The sequence below is a fragment of the Bos indicus genome, chromosome 7 (genome assembly GCF_029378745.1).
Source record: "Bos indicus isolate NIAB-ARS_2022 breed Sahiwal x Tharparkar chromosome 7, NIAB-ARS_B.indTharparkar_mat_pri_1.0, whole genome shotgun sequence".
Lineage (NCBI taxonomy): Eukaryota > Metazoa > Chordata > Mammalia > Artiodactyla > Bovidae > Bos > Bos indicus.
The window spans coordinates 38,917,940-38,931,138 of NC_091766.1; the positions used below are offsets into that span (position 1 = coordinate 38,917,940).

Genomic DNA, 13,199 nt, shown 5'->3' on the forward strand with positions numbered 1-13,199 from the left:
ATATGAAATCTCCGGAATAGGTAAATCTATAGAGACAGGAAGTCGTGGCCAGCAACAGTGGGGAGAGGGAATGGAGGGTGATTGCTGACGGATATAGTTTCTTTTGGGGATGATGAAAATGTTGTAAATCTGATTGTAGTGAATATATCGTAACTCTGTGGATATGCTTAAAAGCCATTGAATTATATCCATTAAATGGGTGAACTACTTTGGCCACTTGATGTGAAGAAATGACTCATTTGAAAAGACCCTGGTGCTGGGAAAGATTGAAGGCAGGAGGAGAAGGGAACGATAGAGTATGAGATGGTTGGATGGCATCGCTAACCCGACGGACATGAGTTTGAGCAAGCTCCGGGAGTTGATGATGGACAGGGAAGCCTGGCGTGCTGCAGTCCATGGGGTCTCAAAGAGTCGGGCACGACTGAGCGACTGAACTGAACTGATGTGATGGGTGAAATATATCTCAATAAATCTATTACAAACATGCATTTGGATGACACATTAGAGTGATGAAAGACAAAATATTAGAACTTTTAAAGTAAACTTTTTGCTTTCTTTTTGGATTGGAGACCACTTTTATCTTACCTCAGAGAGTGTCACATTACCTCATTATGTCAACAATTCTAACCTAAAAGTCTACTGGATCTCTCTGAGGATCTGGAGGACCTCACAGATAGGCCTTGTAGAGAAATACAGGCCATTTCCACAACTACACAAGAGGGACTTGGCCTCAGACCTTGAACTCACTGACTTTTTTTAAAGACAAAATTTCTAGTATTTATCTATTTTGGGCTGCATTGGGTTTTAGTTGCAATATGTGGGCTTCTCACTATTTGTGGTGTTCAGGCTTGGCTGCCCCGTGGCATGTGGGATATTAGTTTCCTGATCAAGGATTGAACTCATGTCTCCTGAATTGCAAGGCAGATTCTTAACCACTGGACCACCAGGGAAATCAGGAACTCACTGACTTTTTAAACTAAATGCTATTAGCTAGACTGTCCTCCATATAACATTTGTATTGGTCTAGATTAAAAAGCAAAACAAAAGCAAACCCTCCACAACAACAAAGAAAAAAATGTGTGTTTTCAGGGCTCTGAGAATGTGGCACAGAGAACTGGGGCTGTGTTCCAACCTTATAGGTTTCAGGGTGTGTCTCCTCCTGTGTAGTCTCTATCTGGGAGTTGACATGGAGGTGGCTTTCTAGTGCAAAGGAAAGTTGATGGCAAGAGTTGAACACAAGAAAAATGTAGGGCTTAGAATTAAGTATTGCATTAAGAAAGTAAACTGTCTAAGGAGAATGATCTAGAACACATTCTAGATTCCCAAACTAGAGCCACGGTCCTCACCCTGGCCACCCACTAGAATCACCTGTGGAGCACGAAAAATGATGGGGCCTGGGTCCACCTCCAGGGCTTCTGATTGAGTTGGTCGGCATAGTACCTGGGTCACCAGGATTTAAAATCTCCCCAGGTAATTTCAGTGAGCAGCCATAGTTGAGAATCCCAGGTCTAGAGTGTTCTAAACCTCAGTTTCTTTGGTCCAGGAACAAATTTACAAAGGATTGTAGTAGGTGGGACAGGGCAAGGATGAGCTTCCTCCTCTATGGGAATAGTGCACATTTCAGAAGACAGGTTAGTTGTGTGTGAAACAGCAGAACCCTAATGATCCTTACCCCCCATGTCTTCTGCCTGCCAGTTGTCTGTGGACAACTTTAATCAAAGAATAAGTTTAATTACTGCAAGGAGATCCAACCAGTCCATTCTGAAGGAGATCAGCCCTGGGATTTCTTTGGAAGGAATGATGCTGAAGCTGAAACTCCAGTACTTTGGCCACCTCATGCGAAGAGTTGACTCACTGGAAAAGACTCTGATGCTGGGAGGGATTGGGGGCAAGAAGAGAAGGGGAGGACAGAGGATGAGATGGCTGGATGGCATCACCAACTCAATGGACATGAGTCTGAGTGAACTCCGGGAGTTGGTGATGGACAGGGAGGCCTGGCGTGCTGCGATTCATGGGGTCGCAAGGAGTCGGACAGGACTGAGCGACTGAACTGAACTGAAGTTTAATTAAAGAAGTGAGAAATGTGGAAACAAAGGAAAATTAGAGAAGTGAGAAATGTGGAAACAAAGGAGACTAAATAATAATAATGCAGTCATTAAGCATAGTCAAGGACCTTTAGTTCTTTCTCAAGGGCTGTAGATAATATTCTGAGCCACATCGTGTGAGCTGTCTTATAGATACCAAAACCCCAGGTGGAGAAGGTAGCTATATGATGACCAGACTGTACCCAGGACTTGAGCTGCCACAATTCTGAGAATTGACTGCAAAGAAATGGGAACAAGTGGACTCTGGAACTGAAGATTAACTGTCCCTAAAACAATCAAGAGATGCTGGTCAGACCACTGGTGACCAATTTGAAGACAACTGTTAGAGATGATTGTGCTGTTTCTGCATGTGACGCCCCCCCAACACCATCTTTCTATAACAGCTCTCACCCCTGCTTGTCAGGGGTGGTGAATCAGCCTTTGGACAGATGTCTGCCATCCTTTCCCCCCAGTTGCCAGTATCTGAAATAAAGCAAACTTTCCTTTCCACCAACCTGGCCTGTTTATTGGCTTTGGGGCGGCAAGCAGCCAGACCCTCCCACACACACCTTTTGGTAACATGTGTATAAGGGCCAGTCTTTACCGAGGAATGGAAGTGATCAAGTTTAGTTAAAGTAAGAAATGTCATGGCTCCAGACAAAAAGCCTAAACAGTGAAGGCAAGACTGGTAGCAATTGTGGAGGGCCATGTCATAGCTTAATGGCTTTCATGCCCCACTGTACATCCAGAGGGTGCCCTGGAGAAGGGGACCCCAGGGAGGAAGGGAGTAGGCTGGAGGGGCACCGGGCAGCGTGTTCTCCTGGACTGCTTTGTTGCCCTGGTCTCAGAAAAACTCCAGTCCTGGGCTTCCCTCTCCCTTGAACACTTTAGGGCGTTTTTAGGAGATGGGATCACTCCCCTCACCAACTCTGGGGGTTCCATGGGAGTTGGCAGGGCAAGGGAAGGAGGGAAGGTTAGTTTGGACTTTGAAATGCGGGTGAGCTGTCTGGCAGAAGTCATCAGGGTGTCTTGGAATGTTACTTGGGTGGGATGCTGGAAGTCCAAGAAGTTCTTCTTTGGTGTTCCAGTATTTCTTTCAGAATCCTCTATGATGCTGACTGGTTAAAAAAAAAAGGAAAAATATTCAAGTCAGAAGTCAATGGATTGGACTACAACAAAGATCTCATACAAGCTCAAGAAATGATCAGTAGTCAGATCCGGCCAATGCACTAAGAGCTAATAATTTGGATTGAAGGGGGCCACAGAGACAGGCTGATTTGTTTCCAGTTACTCTTTTCTACTGTGACAAGTGAAGAAAAAAATGAGCAGCAACAGCTGCAACTCATAGAAGTCAAAGATGGTAGATTAAAATGGCCTTCCCAAAGGATAGATGTGTGAGTGCATGTCCAACTCTTTGTGGCTCAATGGACTGTGTCCTGCCAGGCTCCTCTGTCCGTGGGATTCTCCAGGCAAGAATAGTGGAGTGGGTAGCCTTTACCTTCTCCAGGGGATCTTCCCACCCAGTGATCAAAACCTGCATCTCCTGTGTATCTCCTGCATTGCAGGTGGATTCTTAGCCACTGGGCCACCAGGGAAGCCCCCAAAGGACAGGTGGTAATCTCCAAATTGCCGACACTTAATGAAAGGGGGGCTGCTTTACCGGTGCTGAGAATGAGTGGGAAAAGGTTCAACAGATTGTTGGCACAGAAACATGTAGAATAAATTTTGGCCCTGAATCCAAAATGAGTCTTCTCTCTCAACTGTAATATTAAAAAGAAGAAATTTTCATTATAGTGTTTGGTTTGTATTTACTTCCTGTGGAAGCTTCTACTGAGGTTATCAACCATTCTGGGGGAAATGATTGTGGACATGATGATCATTACAATGATCACTACACTTATTTTAAGTAAGGAAGTGCTTCTATTGCTTAGAAAATCTCAAACATTCTGGACTGAATTCTTAAAATGTATGTCAGTATGCTCTCATAAAACACATAAAGTGAGACACTTACGTAATTAAAAAAATTTAGTAGCCACATTGAAAAATATATAAAGGCACAGTTGAAACTCATTTTCATAATATGTCTTACATAACTTGGGATGTCCAAGATACAGCATTTCAGTATAAATCAATGTGTACATTTTCACTAATGCAGTATTGGAAATGACACATATACCCAGCACATGCACCACTACACAACAATACCTAATAGGATGCAATGCTAAGGAGAAACGTAGTCCTACCAAAACAGTACACTGCTTCAGTTTTTAAATTAACATTAAAAATTCACTGCAGTTTGTGAAGATAGATTCTGAGCAGCCACCTTTTGGTCATCAGTATATAATGAGCTTCCCAGGTGGTGCTTGTGTGTGGGTGATCAGTCGCTAAATCGTGTCCAGCTCTTTGCGGCCCTATGGACTGTGGCCCACCAGGCTCCTCAGTCTATAAGATTTTCCAGGCAAGAATACTGGAGTGGGTTGCCATTTCCTTTTCCAGGAGTCTTCCTGACCTAGGGATCAATCCCACGTCTCCTGCTTTGCAGGTGGGTTCTTTACCTGCTGAGCCATGGCACAGTAGTAAAGAATCTGCCTGCCAATGCAGGAGGTGCAAGAGATTTGGGTTCGATCCCTGGGTTGGGAAGATCCCTTGGAGAAGGCAATGGCAAGACACTTCAGTATTCTTGCTTGGAAAATCCCACAGACAGAGGATCCTGGTGGGCCACAGTCCATGGAGTCACAAAGAGTCGGACACAACTGAGCAAACACTTAAGAGATATAGTGAGCACTTTGACTAAGGATTTGTGTATTTGGATAAAACTACCAGAGAATTGCTTGAGAACCTAGCAAATGGACCACAGTCCTGAAAATCCCTAGGCTGTTAAGGGGAGGATATATCTGAAAAGCCACCAAGTATCTGAAGGATGTCATTTTACAACCAAGATTACTTTACCCTCAAGGATCTCATTCAAAATTGATGGAGAAATCAAAAGCTTTACAGACAAGCAAAACTAAGAGAATTTAGCACCACCAAACCAGATTTACAACAAATGTTAAAGGGACATCTATAGGCGGGAAATATAAGAGAAGGAAAAGACCTACAAAAACAAACCCAAAACAATTAAGAAAATGTCAATAAGAACATACATATCAGTAATTACTTAAAGTCAATGGATTAAATGCTCCAACCAAAAGACACAGATTGGCTGAATAGATACAAACACAGGACCCATATATATGCTGTCTACAAGAGACCCACTTCAGACCTAGACACGCATATCCTCTCACAAAGTGAGAGGATGGAAAAGTATATTCCATGCAAGTGGAAATCAAAAGAAAGCCAGAGTGACAATTTGCATATCAGACAGAATAGATGTTAAAACAAAAAATATTACAAGAGACAAGGAAGGATATTACATAATGATCAAGGGATCAATCCAAGAGGAAGACATAACAATTGTGAATATTTTATGTACCCAACATAGGAGCACCTCAATACATAAGGCAAACACTAACAGACATAAAAGGGGAAATTGATGGCAACGTAATAATAGTAGGGGACTTTAACACCCCACTTATACCAATGGACAGATCATCAAAACAGAAAATTAATAAGTAACACAAGCCTTAAATGACACACTAGACCAGGTATATCTAATTGATATTTTCAGGATATTCTAACCAAATGCATAAGAATACACTTTCTTCTCAAGTATACATGGAACATTTTCCAGGATTTGGGTCACAAATCAAGCCTTAGTAAATGTAAGAAAATTGAAATCATATCATGCATCTTTTCTGACCACAGTGCTATAAGATGATATCAATTACAGGAAAAAGACTATAAAAAACACAAACACATGGAGATTAAACAGTATGTTTCTAAAACACATACAAATTACTGAAGAAATCAAAACGGAAATAAAAAAATTCCTAGAAACAAATGACTATGAAAACACGGTAACCCAAAACCTATGGGATTCAGCGAAAGTGGTTCTAAGAGGGAAGTTTCTGATCAGATCGACTCTTTGCGACCCCATGAATCGCAGCACGCCAGGCCTCCTTGTCCATCACCAGCTCCCGGAGTTCACTCAGACTCAACATCCATCGAGTCAGTGATGCCATCCAGCCATCTCATCCTCTGTCGTCCCCTTCTCCTCTTGCCCCCAATCCCTCCCAGCATCAGAGTCTTTTCCAATGAGTCAACTCTTTGCAAAAGAGTACTGGCCAAAGTACTGGAGTTTCAGCTTCAGCATCATTCCTTTCAAAGAAATCCCAGGGCTGATCTCCTTCAGAATGGACTGGTTGGATCTCCTTGCAGTCCAAGGGACTCTCAAGAATCTTCTCCAACACCACAGTTCAAAAGCATCAATTCTTTGGCGCTCAGCCTTCTTCACAGTCCAACTCTCACATCCATACATGACCACAGGAAAAACCATAGCCTTGACTAGACGGACCTTTGTTGGCAAAGTAATGTCTCTGCTTTTGAATATGCTGTCTAGGTTGGTCATAACTTTCCTTCCAAGGAGTAAGCATCTTTTAATTTTATGGCTGCAGTCACGATCTGCAGCGATTTTGGAGCCCCAAAAAATAAAGTCTGACACTGTTTCCACTGTTTCCCCATCTATTTCCCATGAAGTGGTGGGACCGGATGCCATGATCTTCATTTTCTGAATGTTGAGCTTTAAGCCAACTTTTTCACTCTCCACTTTCACTTTCATCAAGAGGCTTTTGAGTTCCTCTTCACTTTCTGCCATAAGGGTGGTGTTATCTGCATATCTGAGGTTATTGATATTTCTCCTGGCAATCTTGATTCCAGCTTGTGCTTCTTCCAGCCCAGCGTTTCTCATGATGTACTCTGCATAGAAGTTAAATAAGCAGGGTGACAATATACAGCCTTGATGTACTCCTTTTCCTATTTGGAACCAGTCTGTTGTTCCATGTCCAGTTCTGACTGTTGCTTCCTGACCTGCATATAGGTTTCTCAAGAGGCAGGTCAGGTGGTCTGGTATTCCCATCTCTTTCAGAATTTTCTACAGTTTATTGTGATCCACACAGTCAAAGGCTTTGGCGTAATCAATATAACAGAAATAGATTTTTTCTGGATCTCTCTTGCTTTTTCCATGATCCAGCGGATGTTGGCAATAGGACATAATTCACTAAGCAAGATACAAAAAGTGAAAACTGCAAAGGGAAAGTTTGATAAATTTGGCTATATTAATATCAGAAATACCTAATTCATCAAAAGGTGCCATATGTGTTCATGTTCTTCTTTTTCTCCTTCTTTCCACTTCCTCCCATCCCCTCCTTCCCTTCCTTTTCTGAAACACTCAGTACTAAAAGGTTAGGTGATGACAAGTCAGTTATTTTGCCACGTTAGAGGGTGAAGGGAGAACAAGGGTGGCTCAAAGGAGGCGTCAGAGTCCACGTGGCACGGAGGCATCTGCACAGGAGATGTATCAGAGGCCAGAGAGCACAGGCAGGGAAGCAGCACAGGCGCAGCAGCCTGGAATAGGGTGTTAGAGCACAAAGGAGGTGGGGAAGGCATCCGGGCAGGATGCGCATCCTTTTAAATACACAAATATGCGTATGAATATATATGCTGTCCATGATTTGTTTCAAAATAACACAGGAGGTAAAGGAAATAGATGTATGTCGAGGCAGGATGAGCCAAGGGTGGGAAGTTTGGTGAGTCTTGATGATGGGTACACTGGGCTGTATTAGTTTACGTTTTTGTACCTCCAAAATTCTCCATAAAAAGCATTTTTCAGTGTAAACACACACACCAAAATGAAAATGAAGAGATAAGCTTCAAATCTGTAGAAGAATTGTGCTATGCATATAAGTGATGCAGGATTTGAATCTATAACGCAGGACTTCCCTGGCGGTCCAGTGGTTAAGACTCAGATACCTGAATGCAAGGGGCCTGGGTTCAATCCCAGGTCAGGGAACTAGACTCCACATGCAACTAAGACTGGGCACAGCATACATAAATGAATGAATGAATAAAATATATATATATATCTTTAAAAAAAGAAACTATAACATATATTTAAAGGAAACAAAACCCTCCATGTCAGCAATAGACAAATAATCTGCTTCCTGGAGAAGGAAATATAAAGACCAAAAAATCTGAAAGAATTTCTGACCCATAGTAGTCAGAAAAATGCACATCAAAAGCAGAGTTAGGGACTTCCCTGGTGGTCTAGTGGCTAAGACTCTGTCTTTCCAATGCAGGGTGCCTGGGTTCAACTCCTGGTCAGAGAACTAGATTCCACATGCCACAACAAAGACTTGGAGCAGTCAAATAAATAAAAAAATAAATAAATAGAAAAGAAAAAACCACAATTAGATACTAGTTTATCTTTATCAGTTTGACACAAATTAAAAGCTGTGTTGCTAAGTCTCAAGCACTGCTTGTAGGAGTGTAAATTCATCAATTGTTCTGGCACCATTTAGCCAAGTATAAACTCTTATACGCGTGCACCAGAGCATGGGAGTAAGAAGACTGAAGGTAAACTTGCCTGTAATTTAAAAAAAACCAAAACAAAAACTGGAAGCAAGCCAATGTCTGATGGAGCAATGGATTAGTAACTGCGATACACAATGAGATGGCATTAGCAGTGCAAATGTACTATTTACAGCAACATGAATGAATCCTGCAAACATAAGGTTGAGTGAAAAAGGCAAATCAGAAAAATACAAAACATAAAACAATACGTTTTGAAAAGTTCAAAAACAAGCAAAACTAAACTATATATTCGGGCTTCCCTGGTGGCTCAGTGGTAAAGAATATGCCAATGCAGGAGACACGGGTTCAATCCCTGGTCTGGGAAGATCCCACATGCTGTGGAGCAACTAAGCCCATGCAACACAACCGCTGAGCCTGCGCTCTCGCGCCCGGGAACCACAACTCCTGGGCACACGTGCTGCGGCTACTGAAGCCCGGGTGCTCTAGAGCCTACGCTCTGCAACAGGAGGAGCCAGCACAATGGGAAGCCACAGCTACAGTAGCCCTTGCTCCCCACAACTAGAGGAAAACTCCACACAGCAAGGAAGACCCAGCAAAATAAACAAGTGAAATTATATAAAAAAGAAAAAAACAAAACACACACACACACAAAGAAAAAAAATATGGTCTTTAACAACACACATACATACATATGTGGTAAAATATAAAGGAAAGCAAGGATTGATAAAAATTCAAGACAGGTTTACCATGGTGGGTGAGGAGGGAGGAGCTTCATGATACTCCTAGAGCTCCATTTCTTTTTTAAATTTATTTTTAATTGGAGGGTAATTGCTTTACAATATTGTGTTGGTTTCTTGCCATATGTCAACATGAATCAGCCATAGGTATACATGTGTCTCCTTCCTCTTGAACTTCCCTCCTGAGTTCCATTTCTTAAGCTGGATGTTGGGCACATAAGGGCTCATTTTATTATCTTTATACCTTATATACACATTTAATCATATACATGTTCTGTACTGATGAAATATATGATCTTCTAATACAAATTTTAATCAAAACAGAAATAAGACTATTGATATCTATAGTAGTTATAAGAAATGCAGACCCTTCTGTCAATGCTGTGTGAGAGCCAGGGTAAGCACACATGCAATTTATGCCTTTGGTCTCAGCATCCTCGTATGCACCCTCTTTTCGCTCTCGAAAGTTTTGCTGATGGGATCTATTAACAAAAGGATCCTGTGCTCTCAGTGACGGCTGCTGCCACCACTGCTTGTCCCAAGATGAACAGAAATGAACAACAAGCTTAGCTAGGACACTACCAATTTTTACTACTTAAAGGGAAGCAAAATGAATCAAGTGAATTCAAATATTTGAATGGTGAACATTAAAACATAGAATTAACTATAAACAAATCTTTACTCACCTTCTTTCTAGATAGACAAGAAATACGTACATAAAGATGATCAAAAAAATTTGCACTTTGACCTGAACCAAGTATCTTGTATGGTAGTGGGAGAGTTAAATGTGACAAATGACTTAGTTGTCTGGTTACATTAATTTTTTAAAAAACTCTTTGGAAACACTTTAAATATTAAAATAATAAAATTATTTAAAATAATATTAACATAATAAAATACTTTTTAAAAAAGAGAAAGAGACCTAAGAGACCCATCCACCAAATGTGAAATGTGGATTTCAGGTGGATCCTTTGGTGGTGGCTCAGAGAGTAAAGAATCCACCTGCAATGTGGGAGACCCAAGTTCGATCCCTGGGTTGGGAAGATCCCCTGGAGAAGGGAATGGCAACCCACTCCAGTATTCCTGTCTGGAGAATTCCATGGAGAGGAGCTTGGCGGGCTACATTCCATGGGGTTGCAAAGAGTTGGACACAACTGAGCGACTACCCGTTTCTTTCACTTCTGAACTGAACCAATCAACTATAAAAATATATTCTTTATAAAATGAGGAAAATGTGAGTAGGGATTGGGTATTAAAAGATACCAAGGTATGATAATGGAACTGTGCTTGGATTTAAAAAACAACTCTTACCCTTTAGAGATGAAGCCTAAAATGTCTGGAGAAGATGTTATAATAGCTAGAATTTGCTGTGAAATAATCCAGTGGTGGGAGTGGAGAGGGAGGGATAAAGATGAAATAAGAGTGGTCATGAGAGGCTCACTGTACCTGACTGGTAGGTATAAGGATACCTTGTTCTCTTTGTCCTCATGCCTGTGCGAAATTTTCCATGGGAGAAGGGAAAGATGGGAGAGGAAGAGGGAGGGAAGAAGTAGGAAGTGAGATCCTCTGAACAATGCCTTGTATCTCTCAGAGCAAGAGCTCAGCTCGGTGGATGGTTTCTGCTGCCCTCCTGCAGGAGATAACATCACTGGCCAGAGACCCTCAGAGGCGGACGGCCTTGCGCACTATGCCATTTCATTCTTCTGTTGGGGCCATACCTACACAGAGGGCTGCTGTATCAGAATGCATGGTCTGAGCAGGCCCAGGTATCCAACCCTCGTGGGTTTCACAACTTTGGCCCTTCTCAGTCCCAGGAAGCCATGCATAAGAAGTGAGCCACTTTCCTTTTTTTAACCTCCTGAAATACCACGGCAGTTCTGAGTTTAGTTGGCCTTGGCCTGCAGTGCCTTGAAGCGGGATTCTGGTACCAGAGCCTAAAGCCAGGTACCCCAGAGACTAAAGTCAGGCCAAGGGCACTGAATACTAGCCACCAGACCAGCAGAGCCAGTGGCCAGTGATGAGGCACGGGCCCACCGGCTTTGTAGAAATGAATCCCTACACAAAAATGGAAAGTAGCGAAACGGGTAAAGTGTTTATTAGGAGGGAAAAGGGTACGTGTGGGTAGACACATGTGTGGGCTCAGAGCAAAAGTCATGCCCTTGTGGCGGTTTGAATCACTTAGATGGAGCATTTCTTCCGGGTTTCCTCTGGTCAGTCATCTTGCTTTGCTTGAATCTGAATCCATAACTGGTTTATCTCCCTCCCCTATGTGTGCGCACATCTCTTAGCCAAGATGGATTCTAGTGAAAAGGCCTATGGGTAGGTTGACATTACCTACTATGGGATGGCACGACTCCATTTTGGCTCCCAAGGAGCCTCATGTGTAATCAGGAAGGTCTCTTTGACTTCGAGAATGAGAAATACATGGTCTCTCTTTCATCTGGCACAACTCTTCTCTCGCTCCTGCTATCATCTTTATCTTGGAGTATCTCTGTCCACAGTGGACAGAGTCTAGCTGCTCAGCCTGGAGCCCATCTATCTCCTGCCTCAGATCCTCTTGAAAGACACCCAACATTTTCATTACACTCCTTCTGGCACAGCCTGATAGCCCCTGAGAAGGAGTTCAGATTTAACAACAAGAGCCTGGCACACCCCATGCTGGCTCTCGGCCTCTGCCTCCTCCTGGGAAGGGGAAAGACATAGTGTGGACTGGGTAGGGATAATCTTTGCTGATTAATTCCTGTTCACCCCCTGTTCTACTTGCCCCAACCAATATAGACAAGGAGACATCTCACTATAGAAGTGCCATGATAAAAGTTAAGAGGGTGGGTCTCTGCGCTATAAGCAAGAGAGACTCCAGGTGCTGAATGGAGGCTGTTCATTCCCATTCCCAGCAAGAGCTCGCCATTCATCCACCGGTTTTTACCGCCCCCTTGTGGTCATTTGCTTCCTCTAGACAATCCCGGTTTCCCAGGTGGCGCTAGTGGTAAAGAACCTGCCTGCCAATGCAGGAGACGTAAGAGATGCTGGTTCAATCCCTTGGTCGGAAAGATCCCCTGGAGGAGGAAATGGCAACCCACTCCAGTATTCTTGCCTGGGAAATCCCACAGACAGAGGAACCTGGCGGGCTGCAGTCTTGGAGCCGCAGAGTCGGACATGACTGAAGCAATTTAGCATGCAATCCTGCAACCTTGAAATACGGGTTTCCCACCCCACTGATGAGTCAATCCCCTGCAAACCTTGCATTGGGTTTATCTTCATTAAGGGACAGCTATTTCGCTCAGTAGTGAGAAAACTTTCTTCCAAAGCAAATAAGAACATGAGGGTCTTCCAGACAATTTCTCCTTTTTTTTTCTTTGACCTTGCCCTGCAGTTTCTGGGATCTTAGTTCCCTGACTAAGGATTGAACCTGGTTCCATGGCAGTGAACGTACCAAGTCTTAACTGGACTGCCAGGGAATTCCCTCTTTGCTTTTTAAAACCTTTACTGGTTGAAAAATTTTAAAACAAAAATTGGGGAGAAAGAAACTTGATGAGGATTTCCCTGGTGGGTCCAGTGGTTAAGAATCCACCTGCGAATGCAGGGGATATGGGTTTGATCCCTGGTCTGGGAAGATCCCACATGCCACAGAGTAACTAAGCCTCTGCACCACAACTCTTGAGCCTGTGCTCTAGAGCCCAGGAACCACAACTACTGAGCCCACGTGCTGCAATTACTGAAGCCCATGGGCCTAGAGCCCGTGCTCGGCAACAAGAGTTCAGTAAGTTCAGTTAAGAGAAGCTGGTGCACCGCAATGAAGCGTAGTCCCCACTCGCTGCAACTACAGAAAGCCCACGCATAGCAACGAAGACCCAGCAAAGCCTAATAAATAAATAAGAAACTTCATGAGATGGCTATAGAGAAAGGGGAT

The 13,199-nt window shown here is 43.1% G+C and overlaps 1 long non-coding RNA gene across 5 annotated transcripts in view; it reads right to left on the reverse strand.

Moving 5' to 3' along the window:
• Positions 1-13,199, reverse strand: part of LOC109561916 (uncharacterized) — a 71,545-nt gene that overhangs the window by 5,902 nt on the left and 52,444 nt on the right. For 3 of the 5 annotated variants that reach the window (XR_011567623.1, XR_011567622.1, XR_011567621.1), the window contains exon 3: positions 3,009-3,202. This is a non-coding gene — a long non-coding RNA (uncharacterized lncRNA). The remainder of the gene's footprint in view (positions 1-3,008; positions 3,203-13,199) is intronic. The other 2 variants (XR_011567625.1, XR_011567624.1) reach the window with 1 other exon arrangement.